The sequence below is a fragment of the Archocentrus centrarchus genome, chromosome 21 (assembly GCF_007364275.1).
Source record: "Archocentrus centrarchus isolate MPI-CPG fArcCen1 chromosome 21, fArcCen1, whole genome shotgun sequence".
Classification (NCBI taxonomy): Eukaryota; Metazoa; Chordata; class Actinopteri; order Cichliformes; family Cichlidae; genus Archocentrus; species Archocentrus centrarchus.
The window spans coordinates 8,000,729-8,014,762 of NC_044366.1; the positions used below are offsets into that span (position 1 = coordinate 8,000,729).

Sequence of the window (14,034 nt, forward strand, 5' to 3'; positions counted from 1 at the left end):
GGCATCACATATTAGCATATATTATCTTAGCATTAGCAGCCCGAAATCCTCCATGTTGTTTATGCTCCACTTCAGAAAAATACAGCCAAAGTGTACTAAACATCAAGGAACATGAATATAGTGTTGCACATCTTTGAAGAGTAAAGAACACATATGCCAAATTTTATGGTTCAACTCTTTGTGGTTTTGGAGTCTACAGACCAGAAAAGTAAAACCTCACAGACACCCGGACAGGGCGCACAGACAGACGGGTGGACGGACAGACAGACGGGTGGACGGACAGACAGACGGGTGGACGGACAGGCAGACGGGTGGACGCACAGACAGACGGGTGGACGGACAGGCAGACGGGTGGACGGACAGATGGACGGTATGACAACAAATATCCTCCCGCTTTATTTTGTGCAGGAGGATAAAAAACAAATGAAGTACAGTACAGGACATAATACAGCATCCCTCTGACATGAATGACCGGATTATAGTTAATCATGTTAGCCTGTTCCATTATGATCAAATATATCCAACATTGCCTTAGATTTGCTCTTACGTAACAGAGCATGACTTTTAAAATCTATAACCATTTTTTTTCTTTTTCTAACAAATAGCCTCCAAAATAATGCAGCATAGTTCACCACTGCTTTACACTTTGTAACATATCAAAACAAAACAAAGTAAAAGAATATTAACCCTGTGGGCTTCAGATATCAGCTCTCAGTGAGGTTCTATTAGATACACAGCCACATAATCAAAATGCCGCAGGGGTAGGATCATACCTACACTGTCTATTTACACAATATGTCAGCACCAAATAATAATACCTACCTTATAATTTAACCAAGAGGTATACAGAGCTGGTGTTAAACTGAAGATACGTAAACACAATCCCAGCATTGTAGTGATAAAAAGTTCAATCCCCGTATAAAGCTCTATCTAGCAGTGTGCAGTTTAAAACAGATGTCACTGAAACACTAAGCAGACTGAGTCTGCAGGATTGAATCTACACTATCAGTGACAGCAGCTGCTTATTGCAGATCTGCCCGAATGACTACACTGTTTTCGCATCTGGTCACTGCTTTCCGGCTTCCAAAACAAATGTGGGCTTTGATACCGGACCCTTCTATCTCCTGTGTGGTCAAAGGCAAGGATGGAGCGGCAGACGAGTTCAATATTCTGGTATATGGTGGGAAAAAAAGAAAATGAGAAACAGATCAACAGGGTGTGGGTGCAAAGTGTGAAAGAAAGCAGGTACTCTCCAGATGGGCTCTTCACATATAAATACATGTTAATCAGTGTGATACTGTGTTTTGAACTGCTCTGGCTGCTGATCACACAGAACATATGTTGTTTAAGTATTTGACAGGAGAGAAGCCAAAACACTGTAACATAACTCTATTAAGAAATAAGGCCATGTTTATTTTACAATACTTTATGATGTTGATGTTGATTTTCACACAGAACACTGTGCTCAACAGCAAAGCATCTTAATCAGCTATTTTCCAAAAGCAACATCAGAGGGAAATGATTTATGAGGATGAGAATCTGAGATTAGAGGATAGATGATGGAAGGAACTTTGAGGCAGAAGCCAATTTTACACAATTACGTCTCAGCTCTACCAAGAAAACTAATACTGTTCCAGCTAGGCTTTCACTTTGACCAAATAACTTGTTCCTTGTGTTTCTCTGGATTTGATTTTTTAGGTAGACACACACTTGACAAGCTGCTACGAAAAAGGCTACCAGCCCACAGTACAGTACTGTGCAAATGTCTTGAGCCACCCCTCATTGCTTTATATTTTACTTCACAGGAGTTTCCAGACTTTCTGAAAGTCTTTGCATGGTGTGCAGTGTGTCCTTAAAAGATCTGAGGAAAGTGGACAAGCAGAGGACAAAAGGAGTCGCAACAGGTCTTATGGAGTAAAGAAGCCAAGTTTCAAATGTTGGTTTAAATTGTTGTCTATATATATGGAGGAATCAAGAGAGATATTACAGTGAATACATACAGTGATCTGTAAAACACAGTGGAGGCTCTGTCATGGTTTGGGGCTGCATTTCAGCCAGTGGTGTTGGAGATCTTGGTAAAATTAATGGAACTATGAACACAGAAAAGTGCCGTCTGGAAAGCAACAGCTTCATTTTTAAGCATGACAATAATCCCACACTGCCAATGCAGTAAAAGCACACCCGGACAGAAAAAACACACAATTAAACACTATCAGCCATGGATTGATCTCCCCAGAGCCTAAACCTCAACATTACTGAAGCAGGGTGGGATCTTGTCATCTTGACAGAAAACGGAACAAAAGGCAGCCAACATCCAAAGAACAGCTGTGAATGTCATTCAAGAAGACCTGAAGACTACATAAAGAAATCACAAGCTTGCCTAAGAGTTCAGGCTGTGTTGAAGAAGGTGGTCATAACAAAATACTGACTTTCAAACTCATTACAACTGTTTGTGCCAAACATATGTATGTCTGCGAATGTTTCAATGAACATTTTTTTCTAGCAAAATATAAAGAAATCAGGGGTCGCTCAAGACTTCTGCACAGTAATATATTAAAATATTTATTTTGAAAACATCTAACCTTGCTTTGCTTCCTCGGGGAAACCTCTACCTATTTTGTAGGCAATCTTGATCACATCTGCTTTTAAGATAAAAACGTGGTCATCTGATCTTTTACATCTGGTCAGCATTAGAATGGTCAGAAACGCTTCGGACGGAGGCTTTTTTTCAAAGTATGAGGTGAGAGAGAACGCTGCAGGGGGATGCAAAGGAAGAGATGTTGACGCAAAGATGTCATGTGATCTGAAATCAACAGGTGGACGCTGGTCTTCTGAAAACAATAGCTTCTGGAGTTTGGCCATGTGATTTGGGTCACTTACAACACGGCCAGCAAATGGAGCTGCAGCAGTAGCTGTGACGCACAGGCTATGGGGGAATAAGTTACTTTAAAACATTTAGCACTCATTTCCACTAATACAGATACCCACACTTGGAGTCATTACTCAGTCAAATCTGAGTAAACAGAAATGATACACCTATTTTTAGATCCAAGGTGACTTACCAGCCTGTTCCCAATTCCCTTCCTGGAACATGGGTCATCTAGCCCTCCAAATGTCCACTGGTGTATTGCTTACACAAATATAAAAGCTGTGTACTTATGACACCTATGAAATATGTCTAGCCTAGTTCTTTTTGTCATAAAGATTAAATCATCTGAGGGAGTAACCTCAGCAGCACCACCACAAAGTCTGCAATTGATCTACCTTTTCTTCTTAAATCTTGTGCTTCGGTCAATATGCACATCACCAGCTCGCTGAATAATTCTTAAAAATACAGAAATGCTGTCAAATGCTCATTTTATTCACCCTGCAGCATCACATCACATTGTAGTTGGGTCAGTGTCAGCTATCTTGCCAGCACCGCACTAAATATTCATTACAATAATGACGGTGAGGCACAATACTGCTGGCTGTGTTTCCAATCACACAGGCTACGGGAATGTTACTGCCACACACACACACACACACACAAACACACACACGGCATTGGCTTAAAATTTAGCATTACAAATAATGGAAATTAACAGCAGGTCTGGCTTGTGTGTCTGTATGGAAAGGGGCTGTTTTTTAATTAGAAGATGTAAGCAAACAAATATGTGCTCATGTCGCCAAATATGCACTGTGTGTGTGTGTGTGTGTGTGTGTGTGTGTGTGTGTGTGTGTGTGTGTGTGTGTGTGTGTGTGTGTGTGTGTGTGTGTGTGTGTGTGTTTGGGGCTGATTCAGAAGCTAATCCTTGTCGAACTACGAGGTGGATGTTTGTGGTGTGAGAGTGTCTGCGCTGCGGGAGCAGAAGACGATGAAGCCAGACAGAGCTGGCGATGATGTTTTATGATTTTATATACTTTTTTCCCTCACTAAATTCACCCTGGGATAAATGAAAGAGTCCTTACGAAGTTCTCTGCAGGGTGCCTTCACCTGAGCACCACTGGGGCAGACCTCATGCTGTGAGCTGCAGTGATCAGAATCTATTCAAGATGGCCCTCTTCTCTACCTGACAGTTCCTGCCCCCAAGGACCCAGCACAAAAATAACGACTATTTAGGAGGTGTGCAAGGAGGATGGTAAATGTCTCCTCTTGTCAATAACACAGCCTGCATCTGAGCTGTCCCTGGCTCTAAGCGATAACATATCTATTCAACTTAAGATATCTTGCTTTAAAGAGGTACCCAACCTTAAAATGGGGACCAGCAAGGGACCTATATTGACCAAAACTGGGGCAGCAGAGGCTGATATATCCAAACCTTCAGGTGCTAGGTGGAATCAAAATTACAGACTGTACTGTATATAAAAGATAGATGTAACCTCTGGGTCTGAAAAGTGAACGCAAAAGTGCCAAAAACCTGCATTCTTCCTAATGGCCAGCAGGGGATGAATTGTCCTGCAGCAAAAGTAAACCAAGAGTATAGAGGTCTAGTTAATGTCCTGCCCAGGTATGGAAAAAGGCAGTAGGGACCTACACATGCTGTTGGCTGGCAAAGAGGTTGCTATAATGTATTAAGCGTCTGAATACGCTATAAATCAAAGATTCCAGTATTGGGTGGAAGAGTGATTAGCACTGTCGCCTCACAGCAAGAAGGTTCTGGGTTCAAATCCACCTGTGTGGAGTTTACATGTTCTCATTAAGCTTGCATGGGTTCTCTATGGGCCCTCCCGCTGTCTACAGACATGCACGATCATTTCTTCTATTCTGTTGTTGTATTCTGCCTCTCGCCCTGTGAAAGCTGGGACAGGCTCCAGTTAATAAAATAGATGGATGGAAATTCCACTGTTTGTTTTTCTAATAATTTTTTTTTTTTTTTTGGGGGGGGTGAAAACATTTTTTTTCCATCTCACGAGTGCAAAATTAATGTGACAACAGATAAAAACTGACAACTGACATCAGTAAATGTTATCGTGCGTACAGGCCACTAGCAGTCAACAAGGCGGGTATCAGTCAATGCTGCTGTATTGGGAGATTGAACTGCTTTTTTTCTTTTTTAAATTTTTTTTTACTAAATCATTAGCCATTATGGATAACACATACATGTATTTGCAAGACTCAAAATAAATCAACCTGACACAGAAGAGCAGAGGTTGTGACATTCAGCTGAAATGGGGGTAAATTGAGGAGATGTAGGAAGGGGATGGGGGAAGAGTGCAGGATCCCCTGGTATTTGAGCAAGTCTAAAAATAGAAATGCTCGCGCAGATACAGTGAATGAGAAAAAAAGCAAGAAACAGGGAACAGAAACTGTGTAAATCCACTCTATTGTAAAGCTGAACACTAAGAGTGATGTGTGTTGGCATCATGTGCTGATATAAATGACACCACTGTTTATGAACTCTGTCTCGTACTGAACATGACGCCTCTTCATTTCTCAGTGACAGGTAATGTTACCCCTCATTTGGCCACCATCGCTGGAGTGACTCCAGCTTTGAAAGAGTCCTGCAGTCAGCAGATACCAACTTATATTTAATACCAAATGTGTCTCGCATGTGAGAAACAGACGGCTTTTTTGTTGACTATATTGTGTCCATCATAGATGACAACAGACTGTAGTAGTGCATATCTTCAACAAAGCTACTAAAAAGCTTCTTAAACCTGTCACGTTATTCGGGGGTTCGTCATTGTTTTCTAATTGTTTGAAGAGATCCGCCTATCCACACAAATTACAGAGAAATCTTGGTTATCTCTAAATCCTGCATTTGGACTTTTAATTCATGTTAAACGTCACAGGACTGAACTTACCGTTGTGCGGACAGCAGTCCTTTGCAACACGCTGCACCTAAAGGAGAAAAAAGAAGACTGTTATTAGGAGTCTGAGATATCAGTGATCTTGTGCCCAGTTAACAGGAATATAGTGTCACACACAGAGTGTACTATTTCTTAAAGAGAGCTGATGTGACTTTTTTTTTTGAAGAGATGCTGGAAAATCAACCTGAAGCATAAATGAAACAAATCAAGGTCAAGAATCTCTCTAGGCATCCAGCAGAAAGTCACGGATCACCATGGCATGTGAAGAAACTGCCCGGCCACCATCCCCCGACCCTGCCCCAGGCAGCTCGACTCTAACCAGCAGCAAACCACAGCGAGACCGCAACACAGCAGCGATGAGCAAACAGTGGCAATAAACATGCAAGACATCCAAGGAGACTTGGAAATAGGGAGCAGATGCAGAGCCACTGTCCAATCACATTAGTAACTGTGATTCCACTGTTAGGGACAGAGGGGTGTCCCGAAAACCACAAACAGAGGTGACACTACAAAGGTTAGCATGGACTGAAACGGAATGGCACGCTTCTAAATAAATTAAATTTAGCTCACTTGTCTCACACTTCCCTCCAAACCTGTCCTTCAACATCGAGTTCAGGAGTCAGTAACCCATTTAATGCTGACACTGGGAAGCAAAATGTAAAACCTCACGATTCTCTTCCTCAAATGTCATAACAATTGCATAGATTTTAATTAAATGCATATATTGAGTCATTAATGTAAAATGAAGTAACACAGCAGCAATTAATCCAAAAACTCACTTACAAAATCACTGCAGTATTTATATACTTTCAGTATTATGAACTCTATCAGTGTCAAAAGTTCTGCTTCCAAATGCAAACCAACATTTTTCTACAGCTGGAGCTTCACAATATAAGCATTTGAATAGTGCATGAATTTATTAACAGAGTTGTTGCAGGAAATGCAAAATGTTTGTCACTCACTTCAAGACTTCCTGCTGTTGTTCATCATCGGTGTGTCTACAAAATAAGACAATTTTCTGACAGCAGATAGTTTGAAATATTGTACAAGTAATGGAAATAGAAGGAGCAGCCACAGCTATTAGATTAAGAGCTGTAAGTGACCATCTGCACGTCTCCAACATCTCATTAGCCTAAACAACTTTCACTTTCTCTGTGGCCTGTACACCGTTTGCAGACTCATGCCACAGGCAGGACCAGATAACGGTTGCTCAGAGAATGATGGGACAGACCAATTATTTTCTGACTTCATAATAAACAGCAGATTGTTCTGGTATCCCCAGATTTCTGTGACCTGTCGTATTAAATCGCATTTGCTTTCACGACCAGGAACTACGCTTACTCCCTGTCAAATCAATATGTACTGAAATCTTTCAAACCTATACCAACCAACAAACCAGCCACACTGTGACAAAATTGTTAACTGTCCATTAAGACATTTATGCACTGTCCATAGGTGGTCAAAAGTTCTCCAGCTTACGGTTTCCTACAACATCATCAAGACATCCACCAAGCTGCATTAAATCTCTCTGAGCTTCCTCAAGGAGCCATCTTCCCCAAAGTTACACTCAATTTCCTTAGCTAGGTCCATAAGTATTTGGACAGTTACACCATTTTTTTTTTAAATTTTGCCTTGTACACACACCAGTACAGAGGATGTTAAATCAAGCAGTCAGTATGTGATTAAAGTGTAGATTTTCAGCTTTAATTCAAGGGGTTTAACAAAAAATATTGTATTAGCTGTTATGGAATTACAGCATTTTTATACATTTTACCCCATTTTTAGTGGTTTAAAAGCAATTGGACAAACTAGCATGATTTTAAATGTAATGTCTGCTTTTAAAAATTCTTTGCAGACCCGTGAACATCACCAAGTACTTCCTCCCCTGAGACGCTCTGCCATGCCTTGACTGCGGCCGCTTTTAGTTGTTGCTTGCTTGTAGGTCTCTTTGCACTCAGATTTGTCTTCAGTAACTGGAAAGCAAGCTGAATTGGGTTGAGATCAGGTGAACGACTTGATCATTGAAGAATATCCCCTGAGAAACAGCATGCTTTGACTCTGATAAATTTTGCAGCATCCGGCTGAATCTGAGCAGAGACTAAAGCCCTGTACACTTCAGAATTCATCTTGCTACTTCTACCAGCCGTCGCATCATCAATAAACACCAGCGACCCGGTTTCACTGGCAGCCACACGTGCCCGTGCCTCCACCATGTTTGACAGATAATGTGGCACGCTTCGAATCATGAGCCGTTTCCCTCCATTTACTGTGTGACTTTCTAAGAAAAAGAAAAAACTGTTCAGAAACTGAACAGCAGTAACTATGTCCTACATATTCAAATAGCCACTTGACACATTTCATGAATTATCATCAGGTTAACACTTAAGTGCTTGACGGCCAGTAAAATACATTCTTATCTATCATGAATTTAAATACCAAAGCAGTAAGGAGCCCTCTAAGATGCCTATTCAATACACACTTATCCTCTCCACATTTGCAAAAATATGTCTAATCTCCATCCGATCCTCAGGTCCCAGCATCGATTTAATGTAAATAAAGCTGACTTTAACAAATGAATGGCCTTGGCAGAATTCAGTGACCCTGAAAACATCAATACATAAGTAATGTCCAGGACACAGTCGTCTTACATTGACGAATATGATGTTGCACCCTGTACCAGCCTTAAGATTACTGGATTTTTTTTTAACCATCATTTTTATCTTTCAGTGGCTTCATGTGATACAAATCGAAGAGCGATGTTCAGTAAAAAAAAAAAAACACAAAGAAGTCAGCAATCAAACTGAAGAATCTATGCAATGTAAGTGTAACAGCTTTGGCTGCTTTATTTATTTTTGTTAATACAATGTAAGATTTGTTACATAAGTCAGCTGTGAGTCACCTTGCGTTTCCTCCCTCTTGTGTCTTATGACCAAGTAACGCAACAGAGGAGGAGCAGAGGCTACACTAGGCCCTTAGTCTCTAAGGGGGCGAGTGTTTGCTACTGCTAATTTAGCAGTAGAGAATGCATCAATTTGAGTTTAAGAATATTCAGCTACTGCTACTCTCTGCTCTGGGGATTCTGTTTTGCCTCCTCCGCTAACTATCATGAGCAGAGGAGGGAGAAAAAAAAAAAAAAAAGATATGAAGCTCGTGGTGACAGCACAGAGAACGCTGCTGGCTCTTGAACTATGAGAATCTCTGAAATGAAACAATGCTTTAAGAAAGTGAAATCTCAGTGAAATGGAAGGCGATAACTTGAAATGACCCTTTCTCCCCACTGGCAGCAGCAAAGAAGCTGCATTTTGTGTTATTTTCAATGTGTTGCTAAGACTCCAACAAACACTTCATGGTGGAAACAGCTTCTGATTCACAGTTGGGGTTTTTTTGTGTTTTTTTTTTTTTTTTTTGCACAGACTCTGCAGTCTTAGTAATTACAGCTGTACTTTTCACATGAGCAGACAAAAATACTGGCAGATGTCAATCTAGATAAACCGAAAACAGAAAGTGGTAAGCTATTTAATATTAATGAATCACAAACAACATCCTTAGGTTGCTGATTCTTAAAGGCGTTTTACATATCATACGGCTTAATTTGTGAAACAAACACAAATGTCAACTGCTGTTAATGAAGCCTTCCGTAAGCTAATCCAAACTTTGAACACAGTCCAATTAACCCCGTTTCCACACTGAGAAAAAGTTCACTTGCATTTTAACATCACATTTACCAGAAGGCAAAGACGCGCACATCAGTGTTCAGTGATCTGTTTATTCTTTAGCTAGAAAAGAGAGATTCTGCTGTGCACAAGCAAACTCCAATAATATAATATTAATTCATCAGTGGCTTCAGCAGTCATTCTAAAAACATTTGCATTCTCACTTCAGACCAAATTGCAACCTCTGGGGCAGAAAAATGAAGCCAAAGATTAAGTGCCAGAAACTGCAGCTCCTCGAAGCGAGTCAATCCCCACGGAGACCCAAGTTAAACTCCCCGACTTGACAGCAGAAATAAACATGTTTGCAGACTGGTACAAAAAGTGCTTTGGTTGGATCTAACTGAGGGGATGCTTTGCAGTGAAATTTACAGTTTAACTGATCACTTGTTGAGCCTTTTTTTTTTTTTTTTAAATATGAATATATTTTGGATTGGTATAAATACATGCTGCATCAAAATAGCTTGGTGATTATATTCTTATGCTTATTAGCCATGTGGAGTTATTGCTATTCCAGAAAATTCCAGCTGTTACCAAATACTAACAGCATGACATGGCTGTCTTACAACCTAAATACATAAGGGCCATTGAGGTTTAAGATGACTTGTTTATGGTATTCCATTGCACTCACACTCCATTACGTAAACAAACTATGGAAAACACCCCAGTGCCCTTCTTTAAAACAGTGTAATCCTTTCCCGGCAGTGTTATTGAGTGAGCTGTGGACTACACACAGCCAAACAACAGCCTTTAGTTACAATTATTGATGAGTAACAGAGGAAGTTGGGAGGCGCATCTTTTAATTGCATAACCTCTTCCAGTGACCTCTGTGTGACATTTATTTGTGATGATTTAGAAGTATCTGTAAGAGTTACCACCGGGTAAAAGCAGGTCAAAGTGGCAAACCGGATGATGCCATGTAGGTGATAGATGACTGCGGCAAACTTCAGCGCACTTTACCATCATTATGCAGATGGTATGACAGCTGATGGCTTTTTGAGGCTGTTTGCTGCCAAAAAGCCTTCACTTTTGAAAGCTGAAGTCAGGGATTAGGATGAAAGTCACATACGAGGGAAGTGTGTGAGGGAGGAGTGAATGACTCACTCTCACTTACTCCAAATGCTGCTGCAAAGGTATCTTTGGGGAATTAACATCTTGTCTCTCCAATGGAGCTGCTCAGTGGACCACAGCAGATGGTTTTAAATGTTAGTTGCTGAGTGCATATGAAGGTGGATATACATGGTCAGCATGGTGTGCTACTTGCAGTAGGTTAAACCTTTCCTCCCTTTGAATTAAAGATGTGATCAAAGCTGCCCTGCTAATGTCAAAATATGACATGTAGGTAATACTGATGCAACACAGGGTTTCATATTTGACATGCCAAGTGTCACAATGAAGTACTTAAATAACAACAAAGCTTTAAGTCAAGTTTTTTTTTTACAAAAATGAACTTCACTCAAATGCATGTTTTCCTAAACACAGACCCAGTGTGTGTGTCCAAAGCTCCCCGGTGCCTATCTTATTTCCTTCTCCCGCCCAACTCTCTGCCCACATCCTTTCTTTTCCCCAACCCATCTGTTTTTCTTGCTTCCTCAGAAAAAAAAAAAAGGCTTTTTTGACACCCCTGACAGCTTTGTGCATTCTGCCAGCCCTCAAAGCGCCAAAACAGTCTCAACTCAAACCCCACAAGACACCACACTGGGTTCAGTTTCAACTGATCCTCAGCAAAAGAAGACAAACAATAATTAAGCCCAAAAGTCAAATGTGTCAGAATAAAAAAATACTTTAAATATTCCTAATGCAAATAAAGTCAGCACCTGAACATCACATAAACCATTTCATTCACTGATAAGGAAGTTAAACAATTCCTAATCTTAAAGGGAAATATTCCAATCAAATGAATACCATAACTGAATCTCATTTCATTTCATCAAAATAAAACAAGCAATCTGTCAACATAATCCAGCACAACTAACTGATCTGACCACTGCATTTCACCATGTGTGACTCAACCATTTCACCAAGGGATATACCACAAAATAAATGAGACACTCTTGACATTTCTACAAAGGACAAAAATACAAATACTTCATAAATAATAGTCACCTCATCAAGAGAAATTATGCCCGGGAGCCACTTTACATAAGCCAGCGTGGCACGGCTTACGCACATCGTACCATAACAATGTGTAGACACACCATCAGTCTGATTAACCCTTTGGCTTATACTGTAAATTATTCAGAGACACACATTAGAGTGGAATTAATGTGCTGCTGCACTAACAGAGGTTGGTCTTGTTTGACTGAGCACATTACATACATTTTGACCTACGGTGTCACCAACAGCAAAAGTAACTGTGCACGTTTGTGTGTATATATATTTTTTATACATATTATTAGTTGCTCAAGGCATTAGCAAGACATATGCATTTTGCTCTTTGCCCTTCATCTGGACATCAGCAGATAGTTATGCGCAGTGACTTTAGCCCTGTGGTAATTTCAGAGTCTTTAAGCCGTAACACTTTTACACTAGTAACTCAATTAAAAAAGTGAGTTCTGCAGTATGTCATGGTGTAATACATCCAAATTAATTTGAAGCTATCTCTATGAATGTGAATGTACAGCATCTACAGGCAAGGGGCAAGATTTCTGGTTTTCATTTTATTCCGTGTTGGCAGTCACATCTGGGCTGGCTTTGGTTGCATGCAGGTAAATCATCCATGTTGAACACAGGAAGAGAGGGATTGCATTTGCAGAAATGCAGTCTCACATCAGCTACTGTCTAACAGTGATTTAGCTTTTATTTGGTTTATTCAAATTTATCTGCATTTGCAGTGATCTCCAGATGCAACAGGAAGTCCTGGCCTGGATATCTGCTGACTTTACTGGAAACCCAAAAGCACTGTCCCCAAAAGCTAAGTCAGCAGACTAGAGGACGGCTTCCCAGATTGTTTTAAGAAGATTGATCAGAAATTTGGTCTAAAAGATTTTTATTGCTTTAGGTGCTGCTGTCAGATCAGTCACGTTAATATAATGACAACACTGTTAAAGACATAAAATCAATATTTTCATTATAATTTGGTTAGGCTCAGAAGAGGCTTGCCAATTCAGTGATCACCAGAACTTCTGGTCACAGCACTTTTTTTTTTTTTTTTCCTGGCTTCAACACAACAATGACACAGTGCTCTCACAGATGGCAAGATGACCAGGTCCACAAAAGATACAAAGGCCTTTGAAACACATACACAGCAAAACAAACAGGGGCAGCAACGTGACGCTAACACTGTAGGAACCGATGCAGGATGAGAAGGGAAAGCCCTGGATCATTCCGAAAAGTTCCCAAAGGAGAGGGCAACAACTTTTTCAGCTAGACATCATCCTCAGATCCACCTCTGCTAAGATTGCAATCACTGACTGTTCTGTGTGAGGAGGGGAAGGAGGCTGCCTGTGTGAAGAAGGAATCTTACACAAAGCTAGCAAACGCATTGAAGGACAGTAAGGGCAATGATCCTTCATATGGAAGTCAGTTTAAAGGCTTCAGGAGACCGTTTCCTAAAGTACCTTGGAATCCCTGGCTGCAGGCTCAGGAAGGTGCTTAAAACTGTGGAAGATGAGGCAAAAGAAGGGTGCTTCTGGTATGGACTCAGAAGGAAGGACAAGATATGCACAGTGGGAAATACACGAGCTCTACGGTCAGCAGAAAGGAGTAGCAGGGAAACATGCCTAAAACTGTTCCACCACATTGGGCTGTTCAGGGATTACAAAAGTGAAATATAAGTTGATGGAATGGCTTCTGGCTGACTACTTACTGCACATCAAAATACAAAAAGATGTTACCTAGAGACCCAACACTAACTTTTCTCTTTTCTTTTTTTTTTTTTTAACTCAGGCCAAGTAGTTACATTTAGGTGCTTGGTAATACAGAGTTTTGTCCTGAGTACATAATAATAATAATAATGAATAATTTCCATAAAAGTGCAAGGACATTGAAGACTACCCCTGGCATAGCTTGGCTGGTGTGCCAGGGCTGTGAACAGACAGCTTTGCTTGACCTACAACCTTCTGGGGCGTAAAACCCACATCAGTCCACGATGCAGTTAACCTGATGAGAGACAACAGGCATACACAGCCGGTCAGCGGTGAAGCCGAAGATCGAAATATCCTGAAACAGTCTGTTTATGCCTTTCTGCCACAAAATCAACAGCTTCTGTGATGTCAAGGTTGAGCTGGAATCTCATTGGCTCCGGCCGACTGGAGCTCTTCCCATTAACTGTTTTTGAGCTAAATACTCACAGCGATATGCCATTATACTCGCTGTTTGTTTAAAACTTTCACTGTGAAATTTAACTGAAATTTGTTCTGACTGGAAGTCGGCAAGTTTCTGATTAGCATGGTGTACACCTGGCATACACAACAGATGGGTTCAGTTAGCCAGCATCCTCTGTGGCCTGCAGGGTTTAGCACTCACTCTTCCTGTACTTGTGCCATATGTAAACACAGACAAACAAGCTCCTGACCTACATCAAGTGTAA

General features: G+C 40.7%; 1 protein-coding gene across 1 annotated transcript in view; it reads right to left on the reverse strand.

Moving 5' to 3' along the window:
• adarb1b (adenosine deaminase RNA specific B1b) overlaps positions 1–14,034 on the reverse strand; it is a 138,288-nt gene that overhangs the window by 74,801 nt on the left and 49,453 nt on the right. The window contains exon 2 of the mRNA XM_030757600.1: positions 5,788–5,824. The gene's annotated coding sequence lies outside the window, so the exon portion shown is untranslated. The remainder of the gene's footprint in view (positions 1–5,787; positions 5,825–14,034) is intronic.